Here is a 21433-nt window from a genome sequence, read left to right as displayed (position 1 = left end):
GCAACTTTGAAAGGGAAACTACCGAGAGCTGCTCGAAAAAATAGATGCCCTCCTTGCTGCTTGGAAAGGCTCCCTCATTTCGCGAGAAGGCCGCCTTGTTCTGCTTAAAAGTGTGATGTCATCTGTAGTTATATACATAATGACAGCCCACATAGTACCGGCCTGGGTGCTAGATCAGATTGAGAAGAAGTACAGAGCTTGGATGTGGAGGGGTGAAAGAACTTGTAACGGCGGACACCGTCGTGTTAAATGGTCGATCGTCTGCAGACCCAAGCAACTTGGTGGGCTGGGTGTACATGACTTGACAAAATTTGGCCGTGCCCTGAGACTGCGATGGCTTTGGTCGGCTTGGAAATTGCCAGATAAACCATGGGTTGGCTCTAGGCTTCCCTATGATGAGTTCGACAAGGAATTGTTTGCTGCCGCAACGGAGATTTCCATTGGGGACTGGCATGATAGCTGGCTGATGGGTGTGTCTCCTAGGTAGATTGCCCCCTCCCTATTTTCCATTGCATCTCGTAAAAACAGGACAGTCAAGAATGCGATGAAGGACAACAGGTGGTTCTCAAACCTGAGTCGTGGCCTCACCTTTGATATGCAGCATGAGCTTCTGAACCTTGCTCGTCTGATTGATGATGTGCAACTGTTACAGATAACATACGATGGCGTGGTGAGGCCTCCGGGGAATACACTACCCGCTCTGCATATCTCCTACAATTCTCAGGCTCTATATCATCAGTTTTTGCACCTCCATCTGGCAATGTTGGGCTCCTGGAAAATGCAAGTTCTTCATGTGGACGGCTTCCCTTGATCGTATTCTCACGGCAGATGTGTTGCAGCGTCGGGGATGGGAAAATAATTACTTCTGCCCACTTTGCTTCATGAATCTCGAGACGCCATGGCATCTCCTTACTGAATGTGCTTGGCTGAGGAGGGTTTGGTCAGCCTTGGCGACATGCTCAAACTTGCCAGCTTTGCAACCCGTGTCCTGGGAGGGCACCACAACACTCTCGGAATGGCTGAACCTTTGCCGTCTTGGCACTACGGCGGATAAAAGGAAAGGAGCGCAATCTCTTATACCCCTGGAAGCTTGGGAGATTTGGCAGGAGAAAAACAGCCGAAATTTCCAGAAAGAGGAGCTCTGTATGGAAGCTTTGATAGCGCGAATTAGAGATGAGGCAGCTCTTTGGAATATGGCTGGAGCAAAGATCCCTTTTGATCCGGGTTGAGTTGTGCGGGTCTTTTTTTTTGTTTTGGGTTACTTGAGCCTTGCCTTTATTTTTCCACCCTTCTCTTCTTTGTACCAAACTTTCTATCTAATCAAGGAATTTAGCAGCTCTCATGCTAACATTCAAAAAAAATATTTCAAGTTGAAGAGGCATTGTGGTCGGCTAGTTGTGTTGTCGTCTATTCAGAAATGCACTGTTGCTATGTAGATGCTTACCTCTGGTCTATGGAGCTGCAGATGATCAGACTGATGACTTGCATGGGTGAGCCACATGCCTTGCTGACATGTAATGTTTCTTTTTTCTTTTTGCTTCCGTGGTGGCAACGTTTACAAAAGAATACCGGAGAGGACCAAAGGCTCAAGGCACAACATGATTGATGGCTATAGGAGGGCAGGCTAGAAGTTTCTCCGGGATGAAAGCATCGGTTGTTTGTACGTGAATGGAACAATTGTTCATATGCTTTGCAAGGGCAATATAAAGGTCATGCAGGTGAGGCAATGCTCGGGAGTGCAACTATGAAGCCAATGGTCACCACTAGGATAAGGATACTATCTAGCTAATTGTTCAGTATCCTCCTTGGGCTAACATTTGTGAAGATATTTTCAACGCACGAGTAACAAGAAATCTCTCTTTGCACAACAACAAGAAGGTGCGAGGAGGGACGTAGAACGGGCATTTGAAATGCTCCAAGGTCGTTGAGCAATTGTTCACCATCCAGAAGGACTTGGTCTTCGCAACTACGGGAGGCCATGGACAATATGATCGCAGGGATGAGCATGATCTAACTCGCCAATCTTGATATTGATTTAGAATTTTTGTACGTGTATCTGCATCAACAATTTTAAGACAATTTAGTTGAGCACACGTGGATACATCAAGGCAACCAATGGTGCTAGCTCTCTATTTACAAATTTGGATAATTTGAATTTAAACTACGTGATTTTACTTACTTGAATTTTGCTGATTTCATCTGCACTCAAATATTTGCGCTAGAATTGATATTGCTAAATAAGTAGTTGTTAAAAATCGGATCGTGAACATCGAGTATGGCAAGTGGACAAATGGTAGACCACGCCCTTGGGAAAACAAGGCTGATGGCTTAGAGCATCCCCAGCCGTCTCCCCGATGAGGCCTCCACCTTTTTTTTCCGGATGGACGAAAACGGCCCAATCGCGCCCCCGGTTCCTCGTTTTCATCCGGATTAGGCCTTTCATCCGTCCGGAGAGCCTAGGCCATCCCCGGCCCCTCGGGTGCGATCGGGGACACTAGTGGAAAAAAGCTCATCTATACCAGTTGGTAAGGGCCATTTGCACCGGTTTCTCAACCGGTATAAAAGATCCGGTACAAAAGGTCCCCCCCTTTCATACCGGTTCCTTACGAACCGGTATAAATGGCGCCTCCACGTGGGCGCCCAGGAGAGCGCACGGCGAGGGAGCTTTCGTACCGGTTTGTAAGGTACCAAAGGTTGTCTGCCGCGGTAGAGAAAATGCAGAAATCTCTGCCGCGGCAGAGAATTCAGGGTTTAGGGTTTTAGGAGGGGTTTAGGGGTATCGGAGCGTTTCGTATCACGTCGATGCACCAGAAACGCGTTTGGGTTTACGTAGTACATGAAGATCAAGGTGATGCATATCAAGTTGGTGCATATAATATAACACACATGTAATTGCATAAGTAGTACTCTTCGATGCATATCAAGTCGATGCACCAGAATAAAGTAGTACATGCATGAAGATCGATCTTCATGCGTAGTGGTACTCTCCGAGGCATACTATCTATTACATGTACCATAGTGGTACACTCCGGGTCGAACTATATATACACAAAGCAATCGAGGAGCGGGAGAAGATCTTTATGCATAGTGGAACTCTCCGGATGGTGGTATGACTTCCCGAAGGAAAAATCCCGTCAATTCCTCGCCAATTGCTTTGAAGCGCTCCTCGATTGAGATCTTCTCCCGCTTTCTTCTCAACTGTAAAAGAATAAGATACAAATGAATACATGAAACTCAGCATAACTTATGGTAACAAAATAAATTTGTGAATATTGTTTTCGTACCTCTCTATTTCTTTCATTATTCACTCTCTCGCTGACAATTCTGTGGATGTACTCGCAAACGTAGTATCCACATAGATCAGTCCCCTGTGCTTGTTTCGCGCATTTCTGTACAAGAATATAATTCAGTCAAACAATAATCAAGTATGATAAAGGTGTGTGGACCTAGGTAACTACTACTTACTTTGTCCGCACGCCATATCAGCTTCGGTGCCTATTGAAAGGACTGATCTTCCTTGATGAAAGTTACCCATACGCTGCCCGACAAAAGAAAATGCACAAAAGAGTTATCAATCAGTTGATATCAGGAAATTCACAAAAAAAACCGATAAGAATTTGAAATACCTTTTGAGCATAAGAAAACAAGACTTGTATAGTATAGGCTCTTTGGTTGGTGAGTCAAAGACTTCAACTTCTCCTTCGTACATTTTAATGACGATAAGAATAAAGTGAAACCTGCGCAAGTTTAAATATGTAGTGTCATAAGAGAGTAACACTCATTGGAAGTTGTAAGGCCAAAGTATTATCATTTTGTCACATTGTCGCTTCAAAAACCTTAGAAAAGTCTCCGGTGTATCCCTGTTATAGAGGGGTTCTTCTATGGTCCTGACATGCATTGTGTCCGGGTCAATGAACTCAATGTCCATGATTTCATCCCTTTTGCATTCGAGCATCTTCGATCTGCATAACATAGCGCACAAAAGATTATAATTTGCAGATAATGAAGGAGCTGAGCTAAAGACTTCTCAAATTATATAAATAAATCACTTACGGACAATAGCAGCGATGATAGATTTGTCGAGGGCCCGAAGATTGTATAAGCTGGAAAAGCTCGCGAAGTCAACGCTCACGAGTATTCTTGGAAGTAGTGCTCTTCCTTAACTCGCACCATGATAGTCTCGATCCCTCCCTTTGTGGCAAGTTGGTACCACGTATGCAAGTTACGCATTCTTGTTGGTAGCTTCCTGAGATTCTCGACCAAATCTTTCCCTTGAACATATTTATATTGTACTTGAGCTAAGGGGTAATCGGTGTATTGTCAAGAACTTTGAACGGCCTTCTCGTCATACACCACGAGATGGGGGGCCGATTGAACGGGTTGTTGTCCGAGCTGGTAGACTTGGTGTATCCCTTTTATCTCCTTGACACCCGATTGAACGGGTTTTGTCGCCTCGATCATGTTGCCATACGACCTTTCAATAGAACGCCTATAGTCAGATGGCGGCGATGGTACAGGGTCATATAGATTCTCAACGGTACACACAACTTTCACCGGATCTAGTGTCTTCTCAAAAGGTATCTCTGGCACTTTCGGTGCAAAAAAGGCTTTCAGCTCGGACCAAACGGTTTCCCTGTTTTCCTCTTCACTTTTTTCCCAAGGTAACTTCTCAATGGGCGGCTGTGGTTTATCCTTTCTAGATCTCTTCCGAGGCGGCGTACCGTTCCGCTTAACGGGCGCTGTCTTGCACGGAGAATCTCGAGATGGTGGACTCACGCTGGGGTCCCTCTCAGGTACGTGTGGACTTGGCTGCTCACGAGGACTGCTACCAGGAGGAGTCGATGGCATTTGCTGCTCATGTGGAGGAGTCGGTGGCCTTTGCAAAAGGACGACGTACTTCTTCGGCCATAGGGCGAAACCGTGCTTGACATTGGCCAGTGTCCTCTCATCTTCACCTCTAGGAATATCAAGCTCCACTATTTCAAAACCCGGAACAACTTCATCCACCCCGACACGAACACAACCAGGTGGAATGGGCATATGATGGTGCATTCCTCCATCTTCACTTGGGTACACATAGCCGACCGCCACCTTAACGGACGCGATCTCGAATAACATATGTAGCGCGCAATCTGTCTTCTCCGTGACATAATCCACGGGGTAGCTTCCTCCACATCCGTCAAGATGCGAGGAACCGACACTGCTTCTTCGCTGAGATGGGGCAGCATCGGCTTGTGGATCCTGTACAAACATCGGTTGATCAGGTTCCCTCTGATTTTTCTCAAGCGCCTCCACCCTAGTTAACAATTCTGTTAACGTGTCGGCGTCCTTCTTCTTCTTTCGCGAACGGCTTCTATAAGTGTCAGCGCTGTCCGGCCACGCTTCCTTCATGGTGAGACCTGGGCGAGCTCGTACCCGTCCAACGTGTTCAGGGTTCCCCAGAGCGAGTGTTAGCTCGTCATTCTCTCTATCGGGAATGTACTCTCCCTTTCTGACCTTTTCAATTGCATCTACGCGCTTCGGTACGATTGCCTCAATTTTTTCCTTCCATTTTCCCTTTGCAACGATCAGCCCTGTATTTGGGTCCAACCCTGCCCCATGCGCGAACAACCAGAACTTGGACCGTTCGGGCCAGTCCCATGTCTGTGGAGTGATTCCTGCATCCATCGGTTTATTCTCAAACGTTGTCCACTTCGGAATGGCGAGTCTTGTAGCCACTGACCCCAAATGATGCCAAAGTTTCTTCTTTGCAGCATTTTTCGTATTTGTCTCCGATCGGGACACAAAAGTAGACGATTGCTTATACTCCTTAAATGCGGGCCGGTGATCTTTTATCTTCACTAGATTATCATCGAATACTTGGATCTTCATTCTTATATTTGCCCCATAAATTTTTCTTCCAGTGTCCGGAATTGTATGGCCATCTTCTTCCATGTCCATTCCCTGACTTTATTCTTCTGGCCTTCTGTCATGTCTTCCGGTAGGCTGAATCGTGTCAGTAGAGTGTCCCAAAGAAAAGTTTTCATCGCGTCGTTGACATAACTATCTTGAGTCCCCGCTTTCTTCAGCTTATTCCACTCTTGAATGCTGATCGGTACATGGTCCCTAACAAGAACTCTGGCTTGATTTGTAAATTTGTGGCAGGACTCTTTGGGATGCTCCGGTTCACCATTAGCCTTAAATGCTGTGAGGGCTAACCTGCCCTCACCCTTTAACACTCTCGTCGGGCCTCGTTTTGTTTTAACAGACTTGCTCGATGATGCAGAAGGCTAAAAGAAAAAATTATTCGTTAATAAGTGCAATACAAATAAATGAATGCATCTAGGGATCGATGAACATAGACTAAGTGATACATAGATATACACCTAGCCGGAGTTTGTTATCGACACTTCGTTGTCTCTTCTAACTTGTTCAGACTCAAGTCCCTCGCTGAAATCATTCAGAAAGTCTTCAAACTCGTTATCATCTCCATCGGCTTCCGTACCACGGGCACTCTCATAGATCAATTTCTGCACCGCTTCTTCCCCCTCCTCATCTCGGATGAAGGTGTCGTCCGCCATACCTCAATGTCACTGCAAAATTAAGAAAGCAATTATATTTCATGATCGTATAACAGATTGCTAGATGGATAACAATTGAAATGAATAAAGCAAAAAAACCTAACCCTAACACTCGGCGCTCTTCCTCTCGCTCTTCTCTCTTTTTCTCGACCCTAACCCTAACACTCAACGCTCCTCCTCTCGCTCTTCTCTCTATTGATGTAATTTTTGTTTTATGTAATTTAAATGAAAGAAAAATAAACCGAAAAGGGCTAATGGAGGACCTCGTCACGGTGTCTACCGGCGTCACCTACGAGCGCCGCAGCATCGAGCGGTGGTTCTTCAAGTACGACAAGACGACGTGCCCTGCCACTATGCAGTGCCTCGCTTCCTTCGACCTCACGCCGAACCACACCCTCAAGCGCATCATCTCCACCTGGCGCGACCGCGCCTCCTCGCCGTCCAGCCCCACCGACACTCTGGCGCCTCCACCGCTCTCAGAAAATGCGTCAGTAGACCTGGTGCTCAAACCGGAGTGCATGAGGCCCATGGTCGCGCTGGTCCAGCGCGGCAGCGCTGAAGCGAGGTTGCACGCCATGTCCATCCTCGACAAGGTCTCCAAGGCCAGTGGCGGCCGCAACTGGGCCGCAGTCGTTGACGTAGAAGACATGGTGAAGTCCCTCCTGGACCTTCTCTCCGACGGGGCCTCCTCGAAGCTCAGCTCGCGCGCGCTCGACATAGATGTCACAGCGTGCTCGCCCTCCAGTGGGCGAGCTCGCCGCGGCAAGGACGTGGTGGAGGTGGGACCCGTGCGCGTGCTCGTGGAACTTCTCCCGGACGCCGACCGCCACGTAACCGAGAGGACACTCCTCCTCCTCAAGCGGTTGTGCAAGTGCCCCGAGGGCTGCGGCTCGCGTTCACGGAGCACGGGCTCGCCGTGGCGGCCGTGTCGCGGACGGTTCTGCGTGTGTCCGGGCTCACCCTGGCGCACGGCCTCCACCACCACGCGGTCACCACGCCGTGCACGTGTGCCTCGGCATAAGGTCGAACACCTTCCGGGTGTGACCTGGCCGGCGCCGAGGCAGAGGGAGCGCAGTAGCTTCTGGACGGCGACGGCAACCTTCTCGGCGACGGCAGTGGAGCGCGCAGGCGAGGGGAACGACGACGGTGCCGTGGCGGAGGACATACCTGCACTGGCGCGCGGAGAGAGGAGAGGCCAGCCTGGTGCTGTGTGCGGTCGACGGTGACGGCATGGTGCGGCGTGGCGCTGACGAGGGACGGCGGCGACGGCGTGGACGACGGCGACGGCGAGCGCGCGGAACTCGGCGACAGCGACGGTGTGGTCTGCGCGTGTGAGAAATTTGGGGATTTGGGGGAAGTTTGCCCGCGCGGCTAAGTGAAATAGAGGGGAACACCCTTTGGTACCGGTTGGTACCACCAACCGGTTTTTTTTGTTTTTCTTTTTCTTTTGTTGTTTTCTTTTCTTTTGCTGTTTTCTTTTCTGTTTCTTTTTCTTTTCTTTTTTTCTTTTCTTCTATGTTTCTTTTCTATTTCTATTTCTTTATCTTTTCTGTTTGTTTTTGTTTCTATTTCTTTTTTTCTATTTCTTTTCTGTTTCTTTTCTATTTTTTTATTTCTTTTCTGTTTCTTTTCTGTTTCTTTTCTATTTCTTTTTCTGTTTCTTTTCTATTTCTTTTTTCCTCTCTTCTATGTTTCTTTTCTTTTCTTTTCTATTTCTATTTTTTATCTTTTATGTTTGTTTTTGTTTCTATTGACGGCGTGGTGCGGCGTGGTCTGCGCGTGGGAGAAAAAGGCGGGAAAGAAAGGGGCGGGAATAAAATTTTATTACGATTGAACTCGAATTAAAAGTACATAGCTCAACTAAAAATTAAGATACATGGCCAGATTTGACTGTTGGAGTCATTCAGTCATACTCGTGCCTAGCCCTATAGTACTCGCCACTATAGTCGTCGTACTCGTCGTCATCATCGTCACTGGCATCGGGTCGCGGTAGTCGAACCTCGGTGGGAGAGCACGTATGGGCTGGGACTGAGGGTAGCGCAGGCGGGGGCCACGGTAGGCCATGACAGCCTGGAGAGTCCGGCCGCACCACCACAGCCGACGGCCGGCCTCGTTGAAGTTCGAGGGAGGTGGGCCACCCTCCTCGTGCCTGGCAAGCGCCCTCTCACGCCGATTGATGAAGAAGCTTTCCCAAGTCGGGCTGTAGTTGGGATGCCACTGGGGATTCCTCCGCTGCTCTGGCGTGAGCTCGAAGTAGTAGTGGTTCGTGATGGCCATCTCGCGCGCCACACCTAGAGGGACTGGAGGGACCGGTACGCCTCCGACGCTTAGCAACCAGCCGGTCGGGACGCGGTAGCCCGGCGGGCGGGGGTAGTTCGAGGCGCAAAGCGCCTCCGCCTCCCGGGGGTTAGAGATACGATGGAAGCCATGGGAGAGAATGATGTGGTTTGCAGATATGAGTCTAGATGTGATATGTAAATGGAGGCCAAGCCTACATTTATATAGTGAAAAAATGGCGGGATGACGGAGGCGGGAAGACAGAGGCGGGGACCGGTGGAAAGCGCATGAAGAAAATAGGCAGGAACGCAATGGCGCGGCAAACCTTTAGTACCGGCTGGTGGGTGCAACCAGTACTAAAGGTGGTTTTTCTGTCATGTAACAAAACTGTCGGTGGGATAAGGACGCGTGGGTAACCTTTAGTACCGGCTGGTGGGTGCAACCGGTACTAAAGGTGGTTTTTCTGTCATGTAACAAAAGTGTCGGTGGGATAAGGACGCGTGGGTAACCTTTAGTACCGGCTGGTGGGTACAACTGGTACTAAAGCTGTCGGCAGGATAAGGACGCCCTGCTCGATGAGATAAAGCATGTAGCGCACGACGCCCTGTCGGAGGAAGAAGACAATGTAGAAGCGGCGTCGTGCCTATAAAACAAGCATCGATACGCCATGGCAAGCAGCTCAACAAGCCAACATGGATGGAGAGTTTCATCACCATGGATGGAGGAAAGGGTTGGGAAATCTCCCGTGGCGGAACTTGTCGAAGATTCCCTTGGTGCACACGCCCTTTGGCATCTTCGAAAGTTCCGCCTCGGAAAAATTTCCCTGCAAGCCCGTGAAAGACTCCATCTCCTCTAACAATGTTGGGGAAAGGGTTGGGAAATCTCCCGTGGCGGAACTTGTTGAAGATGCCCTTGGTAAACACGCCCTATGGCATCTTCGGAAGTTCCGCCTCGGAAAAATTTCCCTGCAAGCCCGTGAAAGACTCCATCTCCTCTAGCAATGTTGGGGAAAGGGTTGGGAAATTTCCCGTGGTATAACTTCTCGAATATGCCCTTGGTGCACATGCCCTATATATGGCATATTCGGAAGTTCCGCCTCGGAAAAATTTGCCTGCAAGCCCGTGAAAACTACTTAACTAGTAAAACAAGCCAACCATCTCCATTGTTAATATCTTATATACAGTAACATCATTACAGAAAAGTGATTTCCATATTGAGATACACAAGTTATGATCCCTATCTAGCTAGTCTTCTGAGTTTTCTTCGTCTGTTTCCCTTTCTTCGACTGCGACGCAACCATGGACAATCTTCATTGTTTAAGATGATGCTTGGGTCATTTTTTACCTTGAAGGGTGGAATATCATCAAACTTATTATAATCTGCTGACATGTCTGTCTTGTCCTCTACTCCCACGATGTTTCTTTTTCCTGAAAGAACTATGTGCCACTTTGGCTCATTGTATGATGTGTCCTCTTGCCTTTCTTTCCTTTTTTCGGTTTGCTAGACATGTCCTTCACATAAAAATGACCCACTTCACTGGCTAGGACGAATGGTTCGGTGTCGTACCCTAGATTCTTGAAATCCACTGTAGTCATTCCGTCTCTGCTGAGTCTACTCGTACCCCGTCGTTCGGGTTGAACCATTTGCACCGGAACAAAGGGACCTTGAAATTAGGTCCATAGTCAAGTTCCCATATCTCCTCCATGTACCCATAATATGTGACCTTGTTCCCATTGCCATCTTCCGCATCAAAGCGGACACCACTTGTTTTGGTTGGTGCTCTTTTTGTCTTGGGCGAAAGTGTAAAATGTGTTCCCATTAATCTTGTACCCTTGAAAAGTCGATATAGTAGAAGATGGTTGCTTGGCCAACAAGTACAGCTGCTCGTCATCGGTGACATTCATGAGACGTGTTTGCAACCAACCGCCGGAAGTCTTCATGTGTTCTCCATCAATCCAATCTTCACGTTGCTCCGGGTATTTAGAGCGTAAGATATCCTTGTGTTCCTCTTTGTACGGAGCCACCAAGATGGAATTATGTAGAACTGTGTAATGTGCTTGAGTGAAAGAATGTCCGTCCATACATGTTTCTTTCTTTCCTAGCGTGCCTTTTCCACGCAGTCTCCCCTGATAGCGCGATTTAGGAACACCGATCGGCTTAAGGTCAGGAATAAAGTCAACACAAAACTCAATGACTTCCTCTGTTCCATAGCCCTTGGAGATGCTGCCTTCTGGACTAGCACGGTTATGAACGTACTTATTTAAGACTCCCATGAATCTCTCAAAGGGGAACATGTTGTGTAGAAATACAGGACCGAGAACGCCAATCTCTTCGACCAGGTGAACTAGGAGATGTGTCATAATATTGAAGAAGGATGGTGGGAACACTAACTCGAAGCTGACTAGACATTGGACCACATCCTTCTGTAAATTTTGTAGAGTAAGTGGATTGATCACCTTCTGAGAAATTACATTGAGGAACGCACATGGCTTCACAATGGGTACTCGAACATTTTCCGGCAGAAGCCCCCTCAATGCAACCGGAAGTAATTGTATCATAATCACGTGGCAGTCATGAGACTTTAGGTTTTGAAACTTTTTCTCTGACATGTTTATTATTCCCTTTATATTCGACGAGAAGCCAGACGGGACCTTTATGCTACTCAAGACTTCAAAAAAGATCTCCTTCTCCTCTTTCGTAAGAGCGTAGCTAGCAGGACCTTGATACTTCTCTGGATTCAGGTTGTTTCCTTCGTGGATACTTTGCTGGTCTTGCCGTGCATCCGGTGTATCTTTTGTCTTCCCATACACGCCCAAGAAATTTATCAGGTTCACGCAAAGATTTTTCGTCACGTGCATCACGTCGATTACAGAGTGAACCTCTAAGAATTTCCAGTAGGGTAGCTCCCAAAATATCGACTTCTTCTTCCACATGGGTACGTGTCCGTCAACATCATGCGGAACATATTTTCCGCCGGGACCCTTTCCAAAGATCACTTTTAAATCCTTGACCATATCATATATAACTTCCCCAGTAGGGCGGGTAGGCTTCGTTCGGTTATCTGCCTCACCTCCGAAATGCTTTCCTCTCTTTCTTACGTGATGTTGTTTTGGAAGAAATCAACGATGCCCCAGGTACACAATCTTGTTTCCCAAATATATAGTGTCAGTCTCACCTAAACAGTGCGTGCATGCATTGTATCCCTTGTTTGACTGCCCTGAAGTGTTACTAAGAGCAGGCCAATCATTGATGGTTACAAACAATAATGCCCGTAGGTTAAATTCCTTTTGTTCGTGCTCATCCCACACAAGTACACCTTCGTCACGCCACAATTGTAAAAGTTCTTCAACCAATGGCCTCAGGTACACATCAATGTCGTTGCCGGGTTGCCTCGGGCCCTGGATGAGCACTGATATCATAATGAACTTCCGCTTCATGCACAACCAAGGAGGAAGGTTATAGATACATAGAGTCACTGGCCAGGTGCTATGACTGGAGCTCTGCTCACCGAAAGGATTAAAGCCATATGTACTTAGACCAAATCTTAAGTTCCTTGCGTCATCTGAAAATGACTTGAACTCTCTGTCGATTTTTCTCCACTGCGACCCGTCAGCGGGGTGTCTCGGCATCACATCTTTCTTACGGTCCTCTTTGTGCCATCGCAACAACTTGGCATGCTCTTTGTTTTGGAACAAACGTTTCAACTGTGGTATTATAGGAGCATACCACATCACCTTCGCAGGAACCCTCTTCCTGGGGTTGGACTCGCCCTCAACATCGCCAGGGTCATCTCGCCTGATCTTATACCTCAATGCACTACATACCGGGCATGCATTCAAATTCTCGTACTCCCCGCGGTAGAGGATGCAGTCATTGATGCATGCATGTATCTTCTGCACCTGTAATCCTAGAGGGCGGACAACCTTCTTTGCTTCGTACGTACTAGAGGGCAATACGTTCTCCCCTGAAAGCATCTTCTTTATTATTTTCAGCAATTTTTCAAACCCCTTGTCAGAAGTACCATTCTATGCCTTCCACTGCAGCAATTCCAGCGTGGTACCCAGCTTTTTCTGGCCATCTTTGAAATTTGGGTACAACAGTGTCTTGTGATCCTTTAACATTTTCTCCAACTTTAACCTCTCCTTTTCACTTCCGCAGCTTATCTTCGCATCAAGAATGGCCCGACCCAAATCGTCATCGGGGTCATCAAAAATCGGCTCATCAAAAATGGGCTCTTCTTCAGCTTCGTCTCCCCCCATTCTACTATCACCGTCTTCAGTGAACATAGGATAGTTGTCACTATCCTCTTCTTCTTCGTTGTCTTCCAATATAACCCCTCTTTCTCCGTGCTTGGTCCAACAATTATAGCTGGGCATGAAACCATTCTGCAGCAGGTGGACGTGAATGGTCTTTGAGGTAGAGTAATCCATTGTATTCTTACAGGAACTACATGGACAATAGATGAAACCATTCGACTGCTCGTTTGCCTCAAGCAACGTTCCAGAAAATAATGCATGCCATTTAATGAAGTCGGGATGGCACCGGTCACCGTACATCCATTGTCGACTCATCTGCATTTTATATGTATATCAAAAATCATTAATTACACAACATCGTGGATATATGAGTGAAAAACTTAATTAATATTCAAGTTCATCACATAAAACTAAGTTTTTTTATAAAAAAGAAGAGGCTCACCGAGGTTGTACGGTGCCGGCTAGGGGACGACGCTGGCGATCGACGGAGGTGAGGATGGGGATGATACTAATTAAAACCTACAAAATATACCATAATTTCAGCTCAAATTGCATATACAAAAATAAAATCCCTAACTTAGGCATTTCATCGAACACCTTGCTAGCACTAGAAAAATAGTATGAGTTAAAACTATCAAAGAAATGAGCTAAATTAGGAACACCGGAAGGAAGGATGATATTGCTAACCCTTAGATAGATGGGTGCCGTTAATCTTGTTAAAATGGTGGAGAAAAATGAAGATTATTGGAGTGTGAGAGGTGCAAAATATTTGGAAATGTGAGAGGAGAGAAGGAGAATGACAAAAATGAGAGATGCATCCAGGGGTCGGGCGCGGCGGCACGCGGAAGAAATAGGGCAGAGACCCTTTAGTACCGGTTCCTAAGATGAACCGGTACTAAAGGTCCAGCCCTGGCCCCACCTCCGCCTGAATACTGTGCTGATAACCTTTCGTACCGGTTCGTGTTACGAACCGGTATAAAATGCCCGCAACAAACCGGTATAGATGTTCCTCGCCCGCCTGGGCAGAGGAACCGGTACTAATGCCCCCTTTAGCACCGGTTCGTAAGTGAACCGGTACTAAAGGCTAAAACGGATGCCCATTTTTCTACTAGTGGGACTACGGAAGAGAGAAAAGCTGGGACGGGCCCGCTCTGTCGGCGAGAGAGCAGAGGAACCCCACCACTTTGTCGACGCAAATCCCTCCTCCCCTCTCGTTGCTCTGTCGCCGCCGGCACCACCCCTCGCCAATCCGCCGGCCTATTGCGTCAACTCCGCTGTTCCTCCACCCAGCAGCCTATATTCCGCCACCTGTCATTCCTCCTCTGCCTATTTTCCGCCGTCGGGCAGCTCCCTCGCGACGCTCCTCGTCGATACACCCGACAGGTGTTCGTCCAATTGCCTGTCCGGGCATGGACTCCGACGAGGAGGAGAAGCAGATGTTCGCCGAGCTTCTTGAAGAAGAAACGGCAGCCGTCTCCCAAGACGAGGAGCACCTGCTGATCCTAGCTTGCCTGTCCGGCTTGTACGCCGAGTCGGTCATTGGTCGCCGTGGTGGGTCGGCACCAGGTCGCCGGAAGTACAACCCGAGACAGTGAATGAAGGACTACTGCATGCTCTACGCCGACTACTTCGTCGATAATCCATTGCACGGTGAGGCTGTTTTTAGGCGCCGTTTCCGGATGAGCCGGAAGCATCCGGTTCCTCCGAGTGAGCTAGCTGCACCATATGACAGAGAGGGTCCTCTTGGACAGCCTAACCACCAGGTGCTGGCATCGTGGGATGCGTTCATCGCTATGCGTCAGGAGATTCGAGACTCCACAATGCATCAACAGCTGCAGGATGATCTGGTGGAGCACATATGGACGCTTCGAGGAAAAACCAACTAGTTTCCAATTGATTTGTTTGAAAACTTGTCTTGTTTTATTGAACTGTAAACGCTTATTTGTTATAAGCCAAATGTTGGCAAAACTGGTCAAATTCACCGAATTATGCACAAAATTTGGCATCTAGGGACGTTTTCCTTAAAAAATCGCCGAACCCTGGGTGTCTACCGGGGAGACGGCTGGAACTTCGGCGCTGCCCGGACCAAACTTTCATCCAATCCGGCGCTAAATAGCGCCGAATTTCGGCCCGGGGAGCCCCAGTGACTGGAGATGCTCTTAGACAGAAATGTGATGGAGTTAAATTAAACTGAGGTGTTTCAGCGTAGCAGAACTTTATTGGTATTTTGACTGTTAAAATACCAAATACGTATATTATTATTATCTCTACTAATCTTAGCCATACAATCAGATCATCCAACGACTCACCTATGTTCCATGTTTGATGGGAGCGGACAACACCGCTCTAAGGGCATCTCCAACGTGGCGGGAACGGTCCAACCGGACAAAAACGCGGCCCAGCGCGTGGACCCATCCCAAAAACAGATGGCCGACGTCCGGGACGACCCAAATACGACCCAAATCTGGGATGAGTTTGCGTGACCGCGGATGCCGATTGCTGGCCGCCCGCGTCCGCCCCTTGTCCGCCTCTGGCCCGCGTGTCATAGAGAGATAGTTTTTTCTTCATTAAAGTTAGCCATTACATTTTTTTCTTAAATCTACTACTACTAGTCTAGCTACGGATGGGGCCGGCGGTGAGTCTACTACTAGTCTAGCTACGGACGGGGCCGGCGGTCTCGTCGGCGACTCTCCGCCGGGGCCGTGGATTTCACTCGACGCGGGCGTCCTGTACGCGTGAGGATTCCACTCTAGCTTTTATCAGTTGGGTGGCTCCGTGGCGGCCCTCTTGCGGCGTTTCACATAGGCATCCCCAATGGGCCTACCGAAGATGGTACTCGGGGTTTACTGAAGGTCCACGACCCGAAGTTTATGAAGCTCGGAAGCCCAATTAAGAGATAGTTTGGAAAGATAGAGTTGTATTAGGAATACTCAACTTGTAACTATTACGGGACGAACTCAAAGAGTCTCCCGAACTTTGTAACTTGTACATCACGAAACCCTCGGCTCCACCTCCTATATAAGGGGGAGTCGAGGGAGAAATGGGGGATCGATTTCATTGTCAACACAGCCCTAGTTTTCTAGCAGTCGAGTACTTTTCCGGCTGAACCCTCGAGATCTACTTGCCCTCTACTTCCTGCTAAAACCCTAGTCTACAATCTGTAGGCATTGACAAGTCGATACCTTGTCAATTGGCATCGACCGTGGGGATTAGAGGCGACAAGAAGTTGATCTCGATGTCACGCTCAACATCGTCGACGTCTTCAGTGGCAAGCAGCGCGTTGGACAGAGGTAAACAGATCGAAACTGGTCTAGTCGATTTTATTCCTCACCCACCCTCCCGTTTGGATCATATGCGTATCTGGAGGAGCCTATGGAGATGACGTTCGGAAGGTTCCACTTCCGCGTTGGAAAAGAAGGATCGCATCGTCTCGAGGTTCCGGTTTCGTTCGGATCGTCGGCAGTCGGTTCCGATCTTTCGGAGTCATCGTCATCGTTCGAGATAGGCGACGAGGAGATTTCGCCGCCACGCTTCGTCAAACTATGGCAAGCGAAAAACTCGCCAAGATCTTCGGCAGCATGTCCTTCGAGTTGTCTATGGACTCCAGTATAAGAAGCGACTCAGACAGCGTCGACAGCTTCAGCTTCATCGACAAATCTACTTTTGTTGGGGAAGTCTTCGCCGATCTCTACGACGGTGTCACCAATCCCAACAAAGGTCAAAGTTAAAAATACCATCAAATCTATGTAATTGTAGAAGCAAGTCGCCCACAAGAGGAGACATCAGAGGCTTTCGATGATGCGGGAAATCCGTACATCGATCCCGATGTTCTTACGCGAGGTTTGGGAACCAAATATGTTGGACCTGCAACACGACAGATGGTACAATTTCCGCAAGCAGTTTGGGACCGAGTTGCAAAAGCTATCGACGGCACGGAGCCGATGACTACGGCCGCCATAGCTGAAGAGTTACAAGCATACCAATATAGACTCGCCCGTGCTAGACGAGAACTCGAAAAACAGAAAGTTGCGCTGGATAGGAGGCAAGCCGCGGCTTCCGAGTCAAGCAGGAGAAGAGCTGTGTTGAGTCGACAATCAGGCACTTCGGGAGGAGATAGTCACAGAGAAGCTCACAATAGGGCAAGGTCTCGGTTGCAGCATATACCTGAGGCCAAGGGGGAGAACCTAGTCCAAAACCTCGACATGTCATTTATGTTGATAGATACAAGGGGGAATATTATTTCAAAGACACCAGAAGCTGGGTATATGACGACACAGGCTTTCATCCTGGCGTCCAGACCACCTCCCGGAGATCCGAGAGAAGCATTGTATAACATGGCCATGGCAGGCTGCGGAGTCATGGGAACAGCGTTCGCGGGCACAAGCATGCCTCCCGAATGCTCTGCAAGGCAAAATAGTCCACGACCTACAACAGTAGTGCAGGACCCTCCGAGAACGAGTGGGGCAAGAGATACAGCAACGCAGGCAAGGGTTGATAGAGCGCGGCATGAAAGAAGAGAACGTCGGCACACACCAGAGGTTGACGAGGAGGATATGTGTGGGCTCCCGTGCTTCACGCAGCGAGTTCGTAAAACTCGGGTCCCATCCGGGTTTAAGCTACCCAATAATTACAAAAAGTTCGATGGCCTGCAAGATCCTGAGGATTGGTTAATCGACTACCTGGAGAGGGTGAAACTGATGGGCTGAACCAGAGCAACGACCATGCAAAGCATCCAGATGCACTTGAGTGGAGCAGCACGGTCATGGATAAAAAAGCTGCCTCCTGGTTCCATCGACAGTTGGGAAAATTTCGAGGACATATTCGTGAAGAATTTCTTGTCCACGTGCAAAAAACCCGCATCACTGGAGCAGCTAAGGGCCTGTAGACAAAAGCATGATGAATCAATGAGGATGTATATACAGAGGTGGAACATCATCAAAAACTCGGCAAAAAACATATCTGACGAAAGAGCAATAGATGCATTTGTTGCTGGAATCTGAAGGAGGGACTTCGTCGAGGATTTGGGAAGAACCAACCCGAAAACAATAGCAGCACTCATGGAAATAGCGAACCGCTGGGCAGATGGAGAAGATGTGAGCGCAACCGAAACTTTCAAAATAGGCAACAATTCTCTCGACAGTTCTCAGACTATGATGCTCCCGGCCAAATATCGGCTGACTTCCGAGGAAACAACGGGGGAAATAATCGAGATGATTATCAAAAGAGTGTCGAGCACCGAAGCGATTACAAGGATGGCTCCCGTCCCAACAGGCAAAATAATGTACCAAGGTTTCAGAGGCCGTATGTATCACCCGAGGATCTCTTAAACGGATCATGCCAAATGCACTTTTTCCTCGACAACAATGGAAAGAGGCAGTCAGGGCATCTGCAAAAGGACTGCCGAACTTTTCTAGCACTACATCGATATGCAGCGCATACCAACGACGTTGTGCAAGAAACGTAAACCCCTGTGGTCCAAGGAGTGAGATTCACCTTCCACCTCCACCCGCAATCACGGACGAAAATCGGCACCAGTTGCAGTTGACGGTAGCTCCACAACCAGGTCCCTATATCGACACAAGTGGTGCGGTCTTGATGATTCAAAAAGGCAGGCCATCCAACAAAGCTCCGAAAGTAATCTCGCGACAAGTTTTTATGGCAGAGAAGATGCTTCCACCAACAATCGAGTACCTAAACTGGCCAGGACAAGACATCGGCTTCACCATAGCTGATCACCCGCAACAAGTTCCACGACCAGGACAGTCTGCTTTGATCTTACCAGCGGTGATCGCGGGATTCGATGTTTCACGAGTGTTCATTGGTGGCGGGAGTAGTTTCAACCTCATGTATGCAGATACACTGAGGAAGATGAACATATCCTTGGCAAACTTGTTACCAACTGATACGTGTTTCCATGGTATCACACCAGAAAAGCCGAGCTACCCATTGGGAAAGATCAATCTCGACGTTCAGTTTGGAACCCGAGAAAATTACAGAAGAGAGAGGTTGGAGTTTGAAGTCGTGGATTTCCCGTCACAGTATCATGCTTTGTTGGGGCGACCCGCCTATGCCAGGTTTATGGCAGTACCACATTACACATACTTGTTGTGGAGACTCCCTGGACCCAAAGGCCCAATCATAGTGAAAGGCAGTTTTGCGCTAGTTGATAAGTGTGACAAGGATTTTCATCGACTGTCAGAAACTTTCGGGATGCAAGCAGAGTACATGGCGTCAAGGCTAACAACTGATTATGACGTGTTGCCAGACGGAGGAAGGCCGCTCAAGGATCCAACCTTTGACACCCCTAAAAACTCCAAGGAAGTACATATTCACCCAATAGATCCCAAGAAAATGACAGCTATCGCAACAAACATGGACCTCGCATAGGAAAGCGCGCTCGTCGAGTTCCTCCGTGAGCACTGGAAAATCTTCGCATGGTGTCCAGCTGATATGCCAGTAGTACCCAGGGAACTTGCCGAGCACCCCCTAAACTTGGATCCAATGGCTAGACCAATCAAACAACCTTTGCAGCGTTTTTCGGAACCAAACCGCAAAGCTATGCTATCAGAAATTAATCGGCTCAGAGAAGCAGGATTTATCAAAGAGTTACGCACATAAGCCACATGGGTAGCAAACCCAGTGCTGGTCCCGAAGAAAAACACGGAGGTCCTTTGCATGTGCGTCGACTTCACGTGTCTTGATGTCTACGCACGCTTCTATTCCTGTAGACAGTGTTGGGCCTCCAAGAGCAGAGGTTTGTAGAACAGCAGCAAGTTTCCCTTAAGTGAATCACCCAAGGTTTATCGAACTCAGGGAGGTAGAGGTCAAAGATATCCCTCTCAAGCAACCCTGCAATTACGATACAAGAAGTCTCTTGTGTCCCCAACACACCTAATACACTTGTCAGATGTATAGGTACACTAGTTCGGCGAAGAGATAGTAAAATGCAAGTGATATGGATGAATATGAGTGGTAATAACAATCTGAAATAAATATGGCAGCGAGTAAACATGCAGTAGAACAGTAAATAAACGGAGATTCGATGCTTAGAAACAAGGCCTGGGGATCATACTTTCACTAGTGGACACTCTCAACATTGATCACATAACTAATAAATAAATGCTACACTCTACACTCTCTTGTTGGATAACAAACACCATTCATTGTGTAGGGCTACAAGAGCTCCCTCAAGCCGGAGTTAACAAGCTCCACAACATCCGGTGTTCATATTTAAGTAACCTTAGAGTGCATAATAGACCATTGCAATTATACCGAGTACTAACATAGCATGCACACTCGTCACCGTCATGCTATGAAAGGGGGAATAGATCGCATCAATACTATCATAGTATTAGTTAACTCCATAATCTACAAGAGATTACAATCATAACCTATGCCAAGTACTACATGACGCACACACTGTCAACATTACATCATGGAGGAGGAATAGAGTACTTTAATAACATCACTAGAGTAGCACATAGATTAATAGTGATACAAAGCTCATCATATGAATCACAATCATGTAAGGCAGCTCATGAGGTCATTGTATTGAAGTACATGGGAGAGAGATTAACCACATAGCTACCGGTACAGCCCTTAGCCTCGAGGGAGAACTACTCCCTCCTCATCATAGGTGAATGGATAGTAGCGAACAAGAGGGGGGGTGAATGGCGCTACGGCAAGTTTTAGTCTTTTTCAATTTTTATGCAACGGAAGGTAAAGGTGAGAACTTTAGCAATAGGGGTGATCCTACAATGATTATCGGGCAAGTGCAACAAGTAAAGGAATCAACAAGATAACGAGAGTAAGGAGTGAGACAACCGGGGGCGCGAGGCAAGTCGAGGTTTGTTTCCCGCAGTTCCTTCCACAATAGGAAGTACGTCTGCGTTGAGGAGGTGCTAGTCTCACACAAGAGACTAGGCGGCCACACCACAAAGGAAGGCCTCACCTTCTTCCTCGAGAGAGCTCCACGAAGGTGGTCTCCCTCTTCCACTAAGGCACCGGTCGAGGCGGTGATTCCTTCACAAGGTTGGGGCGAGCTCCACACACAAGGATGCTCCCAACACCCTATGGAGCTAGTACATCACCAAGCTAGACTCCATAGCTGCACATCTCCAATGCTCCACCATAGGAACCCTTCTCCAATGCTCCACCAAAGGAACCCTTCCAATGCTCCACCAAAGGAACCCTTCCAATGCTCCACCAAGGAACTCTTCTCCAATGCTCCACTAAAGGAACCCTACCACCAAGATCCACTAAGGAATAGCTAGTATTGGTGAAATCTCTCTTGGTAGAACTATAGATCGGGGCCTCCTCCACCAATCCTCAAAGTTTGGG

The 21433-nt window shown here is 47.9% G+C and overlaps 1 pseudogene; it reads left to right on the top strand.

Annotated features, from left to right (window-relative positions):
* The first annotated feature begins 6814 nt into the window (after window positions 1–6814).
* Window positions 6815–7581, top strand: LOC124657463 (annotated as a pseudogene).
* The last annotated feature ends 13852 nt before the right edge of the window (window positions 7582–21433 follow it).

The sequence above is a fragment of the Lolium rigidum genome, chromosome 5 (genome assembly GCF_022539505.1).
Source record: "Lolium rigidum isolate FL_2022 chromosome 5, APGP_CSIRO_Lrig_0.1, whole genome shotgun sequence".
Taxonomy (NCBI): domain Eukaryota; kingdom Viridiplantae; phylum Streptophyta; class Magnoliopsida; order Poales; family Poaceae; genus Lolium; species Lolium rigidum.
This window is presented reverse-complemented; position numbering and strand designations above follow the sequence as displayed.